This window comes from Ambystoma mexicanum, chromosome 12 (genome assembly GCF_040938575.1).
Source record: "Ambystoma mexicanum isolate Mex_15411 chromosome 12, UKY_AmexF1_1, whole genome shotgun sequence".
NCBI classification, from domain to species: domain Eukaryota; kingdom Metazoa; phylum Chordata; class Amphibia; order Caudata; family Ambystomatidae; genus Ambystoma; species Ambystoma mexicanum.
In genome coordinates this window covers 543276940-543284457 of record NC_090936.1, presented here as the reverse complement: position 1 = coordinate 543284457, position 7518 = coordinate 543276940, and positions in this window count along the sequence as shown.

Here is a 7518-nt window from a genome sequence, read left to right as displayed (position 1 = left end):
ATTGGAATATGAAGTATCCCGAATATGTGACTCCAGGTATAAACAGGCTCAGCTTCAATACCTGGTTGAATGGAAAGGATATCCTCCTAGTGAAAGAACCTGGGAACCACTTTCTACTCTGAAGGCCCCTCGACTACTCAGAAGATTTCACCTTATACACCCGGGCAAACCCAGAGGAACAGGCCTTCGGAGGAGGCATGCTGTCATGAACTACAGAACTCGCCCCTTTTGGACTTCCTGGTCCTTGTCTCAATGGGGCTTACACTCCCTTGTACTTCCAACATGGCCGTCCACGGTGAAACACCTTCCTCGCCCTACACCTTAGACGTAGCGTGTTCTATTTATAGACTAGGCCTCCCGCGGCTCCGCGCGTCTCAATGCTATTGCGAAGTAGCGACCAGACGTGTGCTCCGTAGCTCACAGTATTGTTTCCCTTGCTTCTTCCAGCCTACCCCATTCCTAATCCCTTTCCTTCCTTTCTTGATTCATGGACTCGTGTGTTAGTTGCGCACTCTGTTAATTTCCCAGATTTCTGTATACTTGCATCCCGGAACTTTGAACGAATGCTGGAGTCGGAAGAGACTCGTGCAGCCTTATTCAAGACTCGATCAGTCCGCAACAAGACATTGATCAAGAAATCCAGAAAAGATCGAACTCAGGTGATAAGGGGGGAACTCCTTGACACTGGCTGACTTCTGTGACCATTCCTTCCCCTCTGGAACTTTCACTTCCCCTCTGAATCACTCTCTTGTGCACCCTCTTCTAAAAAAAAAAAAACACAACCGACTACTCTTGCCCGGCTATCGCCCGATTTCTATTGCTCCTTTCCTGGGCAAACTCTTTGAAAAGCTGGCCATCTCCCAGCTTAATCTTCACACCGACTCTGTTGGTTGTCTCTATGACCATTAGTCTGGCTTCAGAGCTGCCAGAAGCATGGAAACTGCTTGCTCACATGAATATCCTTGAAGTCCTGCTCTCCAACCTTGACTCTAACATCCCTTCTGTCCTCATCCTACACAATCTCTCTTCTGCCTTTGACATGGTCAACCATGCCATCCTGCTCAACCGTCTCCGTGATAACCTGGGTATCACCAATCAGGCCCTGGCCTGGCTGATCTTTTTCCTCTCTGATCGACCCTCCCAGGTCCAACTTGGGTCCTTCCTTTCCTCCATCTCACTCTCTACTTATGATGTTCTCCAGGGGTGTAACCTCTCTCCCTGGCTGTCAACTTTCAGTGCTATGCGGATGATTCTCAGCTCATTTTCAGGCTTCTCTCTGCCGCCTCTTCTCCCTCCCTCATCTCTGACTGTCTGCCTGCCATCCAGGAGTGGTGTGCTGCTCATGATATCTGCCTTAATGTCAGTAAGACGGAGATTCTCCTCATAGCACACCTGCACCCTCCTTTCCTGTCGCTCTCTGACCGGTCTCCCTTGGCCCTCTTCCTGCTCCCACCTGTGAGGCTAAGCACCTTGGAATCATTTTCGCCTCCACACTCTCCTTTTCTCCTCACATCTCTGATGTCTCTAAGAAGTCAAACTCCCAACTGCACCTCCTCAGAGGTATTCTTCCTTTCCTCTCCTTGCCCCAGAAGCTTACTGTCTCTAGAGCTCTGGTTCTCACTAGGCTGGACTACTGCAAAAGCCTCTTACTAAATCTGCCTGCGTATACTCTCTGCCCACTGCAACTCATCCAGAACAGGACTGCAATACTTGTCCTCAGCCTCAAGCCCTGGATCGTATCTCTCCAGCCCTGACATCTCTTCATTGGCTCCCAGTGGCTGCAAAGGTTAACTTCAGGACCTTCTGGATTGTCCACAAGGCTTTCTGGGGTCTGGATCCCAAATTCCTTCAACTCTCCCTCTGTAAATACCTTCCCACTCGAGATCTTTGCTCATCCACCTCCAACTCTGTCAGGGTCAGTTGCTTCTCCAAGCAATGAGTTGGGGGTAGATCTCTTTCCTCGGCTGAGGCCTCCCTCTGGAACAGCCTCCCTGCCACTCTGACACTTGGGGAGAACCATCTCTGGATCTGGATGCACCTCAAGACCTTCCTCTTTGCTTCTGCTTTCGCTCTTCCACTTCCCTGTTTATGTGTCTGTTTCGCTCCGCGCACCTGGCTACCCTCTGATTTTGGGCCCAGGTCCCTGTCCACCCAGTCACACACCCGCACTGCCTCCTGGTAACACTTGCACTTTGGTCTTTATCTGTAACCCTAAAGTCCCCTTACATGCACTTATAAGACACCTGTTGTCTGCGCTTTAAACCTCACACTTGCTACCTTGCTGGCTGCACTACCAGTTTTTGTTGTTTTTATCCATTGCTCAGCACTTTCCACCTCTTCCCCTCTCCCTTGCACTTTCCCCCTTTCCTCTCCCCTGAACTTGCGCATTCTCAATCTCACTGGGCACAGTAAGATTGTTGTTTTGTCCTACCTTGTTCCCCTCCCTTGCCTCGTCGCGATCTGAAACACGTGTGTATGAGCGCAATACAAAAAAAATATCATATCATATCATACTCTAAATATTATATACAAATCTCTACAATGAATTGGAACAATTTCATGGAGATTCTGTTCTAGTGATAGCTTGTCTCTTAAAGTAATGTAACCTGGAAACTTTCACTGATTCATCAAACCTTATATTATGGTCACCACATACAAAATATCTAACTTCTGGATCTTTATGTTCCTGATGATCTCATCTGTGATATTTGCATCTTTATTCAGTAAATGGGACACTCATATCTTGGCCAGTGTAGTATTAATGTGCTTCAACTATTTCCAGGAACTACCCCCGGAGAAATATTACATCTCACATCACCTCTTTATAGTGGCTCAGATTATCAATATTGTACAGACACAACAAATAGGGGAGAGGGTTGTGCCAAACTTCAAAGGTAATTGTATTCAGCGCAGCTTCATAAACAATGGGATGGTGGGAGTATTTATGAGTGAGTGAATGTTGCGTTAATGTCTGAGTGCTTGTATTGTATTGCATTGTATTTGCAGCTGATTTAATCAGGCAGGCGGTGAGGAAGAGGGGATGCTCTATACTACTACACCATATGTAATGGACATCCATGATAAAGCAAGTATGATTTATTTATTTATTTATTTATTTATTTATTTATTTAAATTATTTTATTTAACAACATAACATTTATTGTCTTGCTGCACATTGTGAAAAATCTTAAATAACTCCCCTCCCAGTACCCCAAGACCACTCTTCATTATATTCAGTTCCGCCTTTGCCGCTAGGTCATTATGGACTGCGTGTGTCTTTGTTAGAGGAGGCTTCCTCTCTCGATGGAATAATGTCACTGTGAGCGCCACCCATTGTTGCAGGTCTTCACTAGTGTCCTGTTTCTGCTCACGCTGCGCGTTCTCCCAGGCACCTGTTTCTGCAGCCGACCATTTCCGCAGGTCCTCTCACCACAATGTTACGCTGTTTTTTTTTGGCCTTTTCCACCCCATTGCGATGCGCCTTTTAGCCAGGATGTACATCAGGTCCTTAAGCTTGTTTAGAGGTTTATTCTTCTTGTTTTTCTTGTATCTGCCCAGTATGCACGCCTTTGGCAAGTGTACGTCCAAGGTTATGGCAGCTTCGGCAACCTTTGTCCCTATTTGTGTCCAAAAAGTTTCTAGTGTCTGACATCTCCAAAACATGTGGGTCATCCCCGTGCGTCGTTCGTTGCATTTGGGGCATTCTGTGACTCTCTCTCCCTTAAATTTAGAGATGAGGTCAGGAGGGAGGTATGCTCTGTTGATGATGTAAAACTGTATAAGTTGCAATCGGGCGTTTCTGGACACCTTCTTGGCTTCCCATTCTTTGTCCTCGAATTGTAGGCCTAGCTCTTGTTCCCATTTCACTTTGCACTTGAGGTCTTGCTTGGTTGTGCAGACCAGCAACGACTCGTATATCCTCGAGGTTTTGTGTCCCCCCTCAGCCGCGTTCAGCATATTTTCTATGGCCTCTGTCCCTGTTTCGAGGTTCTCAGTCTCTGGCCATCGGGTTTTGAGCTTTTTTACTATGGCTCCGTCCAAAAGGAACTGCCCTATTGGTAGCCCCGTGGTCTCGTGCAACTCGGCGAATGTCAAGGTGCCTCGATCGCTCGCCAGGTCACCCAGGGTGGCAATTCCGTGAGGCTCCCATATATTCCTTATTACTGCCGGACCCCCTCGTCTGGTTGTCATGATGGCTGAGATCGGGATCTGTGGTGAATAGGGGTCATTGGTTTTCATGGCTTTACAAGCTCTTTTCCAGATCTGGATCCCGAGGTTTGTTAGGTATGGGTTATGTTGTTTTGCCTTTGGTGTGGACCAGAAAGGTCTCTAAGGAGCTCGTGGGGGATCGCCGGCTGCAGGAGTCGGGTGTCTGTTGTAGTTTCATCTACCATCCATTGGATCACTTGCTTCAGTTGGCCCGCTAATTAGTACAGTTCGAAGTTGGATTTTCAGACCTCCCTTGTCATAGGGTCTCTGCATTACCTCTAATGCCACTCTGTGCCGCCCACCCTGCCATAGGAATCTTCTACAGAGTTTATTTAGTTCTCTGAAGAACTGCTGATGGATGTTATATGGGACATTGGTGAAGAAGTGTAAGAGTTGGGGTAATGCCACCATTTTGAGTAGTCCCGCTCTCTCCCGGCCACTGAAAGTGGTAATCTGCCCCAGAAGTCCATTGCTTTCTCTAAGCTGTTTTTGGCTTTTGCCGTGTTTAGGGGGTGTTCGGTCTTGGGGTCCCGGTGGATGGAGATGCCCAGGTATTTGAAGGAGGTGACCTCCCACTTGAATGCCAGTTTTGGGAGGCTTGCTGCTCTGGCTTCACTTAGGGCCACCAGGGGGAAGAGGCAGGATTAATCATGGTTAATTTGGATCCCTGTGTATCTGTGCAACCCCTCTAAGGTTTCCAGTATGTATGGTAATATATGTTCAGGGTCGCTTCGGTAAAGGAGCATATCATCTGCGTACTTTGAGACCAAGTGGGTCACCCCATCTATCTCTATGCCCCCGTCCGCATACTCCTGCCTTAGGTATTCTGCTACTGGTTCAGCGGCTATGATATATAGCATGGGGGAGAGCGGGCGTCCTTGCCGCATGCCCCAGTGAAGGTGCCATTTAACGGAGTAGGTGTTGTTAGTGCGTACTTTGGCAGTGTGGTCTGTGTATATGAGTTTAACCCATTTTTTGGAAGGCCGTCCCTATTCCCATTTTGGTCATGGTGGCATGCAGCCAGTTCCACTGGACTGAATCAAATGCCTTTGTGGCATCCAAGGATGCCACTGCGCATTTTCCTGGCCTACCATTGGTGATATATATGAGATGGTGTAGTTTACATAAGTTCTCTGTGATAGAGCGCCAAGGCACGTACCCCGTCTGGTCCTGATGGATCAGCAGCGGGATCGCATTTCGCAACCTCCTGGCCAACAGCGCTGTCAGAATCTTGTTGTCTGCATTTAGCATGGACAGGGGCCTGTTTGAGCTGCAATCGTCGCCTTCTTTGCCCAGTTTCAGGAGTGGTATGATCACGGCTTCTCTCATGGTATCCGGGAGGGTACCTATTTCGTATGACTCGCTGTACACCTGGGCTGGTAGGGGGGCTAGTGTGTCTTCATTTTTTTATAAAACTCCTCTGGGAGCCCGTTGGGTCCCGGCGCCTTCTCGGATGGGAGTGACCTGATGGTGGCTGTGACTTCTTTGGGGTTGATGGGCTTGTCCAGGGTCCCCGCCATCTGCTCATCTAGTGTGGGTAGTCTAATGATGTCTAGGATATCCTCAATTTCAGTGTCCGTGGGTGATGAGTGGTCGGTATAAAGGGCTTTGTAGAATCCCATGAATGCTGAGTTTATCTCAGTCTGCGTGTGCGCTGCTATGCCGTCGGGTCTGCAGATTTGGCAGATGGGCTTCCTAGGGGCTTCCCGTTTATAGAGCCACACTAGTAGCTTCCCCGGTTTGTCACCTAGGGCGAGATTCCTCTCTATGTGCTTTGCATAGCTGAGTCTCCCTAGTTTTTCCCAGTGTACTAAGCAAGCTTGTTTGAGATCCACAACCTTTTTTATGTGGGCAGGGTTCGAGGAGGCTGTGACTTCTAGCAGAAATGTGTACAAGCCAATTCAGGTTGGCCTGCTTGATATATGCCAGCAAGATTTTGCACAGAGCTCCAAAAAGATAGGAGCAAGCAAGTGTCAGGTACCATATGAGCCCCATTTGTTCTCCATGGAGTGATCAACACATGCCCTTTCATTTTAAAGGTAGCACAGGGAAAACCCCGTGTCAGGACTTTCAATTTGATGCCAATTGATGCTTACACTTGTTTCTCCCTTCACTTCATGAAAAAAGGCGACAGGTGCACTCATTCAGAGTGTTTGCAAGACATGCAGGTGGTTACTCTCCTCTGGACACAGTGTGGCCCTTCTCCGAAGGCCCATCTCTAGCAGGTTCAAATTCTCTCCTCTTGCCAGGTCATGCTGTTGTCATGCTGTTCCATTGCCAGCCAGTCCCATGCTCTTCAAATGAGGGACAGCCAGCCTTAAATGCGAGTGCAAAATGCTTTCAAAGCACCATTCTCCTTCACTCAAGATAACAAGAGCTTCACTGCATTTCCAAATGTGGATCAGGCAAGAAATGCTTTTAGAGCGTGTATTCCTGCTCATTGCTGCTCATGCACAAACTTGTCTGGTGCAAAAGGCATTCCAAATGGATTCTCTTCTTGCTGCAGATTACAAAAGCTGCTCACAAAGCAATTAAAATTTCTTCTTCTGCTCTCCTCTGCCGCTGCTTCACTGCTGAACAATTTTCTCACTGCTCTTCTCTCTCATCACTTGGCACAGATGCAAAGGTGTATTCTCTCTGCACAGTCGGTCACGATCTTCACTTCTCCATGGCAATAGGTGTCATGCCACAAAGTTTCTTCAGTCTGGGTAGCAAGCAGATTTTCTGGGTACATTCTCAGAGCACAGCCATTGGACAAGGCGTACACTCTAAGGCCTCAAGTTGGTCAGTCGGTCGATCGGCATTCCCCAAAAGTGCTGCTGCAAAGCGTCAAATGTCAGATGCCAATGTCTCATCATTGCTGCAAACAGACAGCCATGATGAAAAGTCACATTGCAAGGTGACAAAAGTCAGTCTCTTTCTGGTGCTGCAAAGTCACAAGGTGTGAGCCATCATGGATCTCAGATGGTCATCTGGTCTGGCCATTTCATCTGGTCATTTGCCGGTCATCTGGACATGCTGCTCTCATGGTCTGGTCATTAATGCGATCTCTCTCTCTGGTCAAGGTGTCTCTCCAGATTTCATGTAAAGAAACAAAAGTGCAAGAATCACTCTTACTGAGTTTGAGGTGTTTTTCAAAACCAAAATAAAACAGCATTTCTCATTGTGCGTTGAAGTGCACATCTATGCTATCTACACTTTCCCATGCCTCACTACATTAGTGCTAGTTCCCCTGTGTCTCATCAATGTGTCAGTGCATATAACTACTGTCTTACTAGGCCTGTCCTTCCCTGCATCCATTCCTATCCT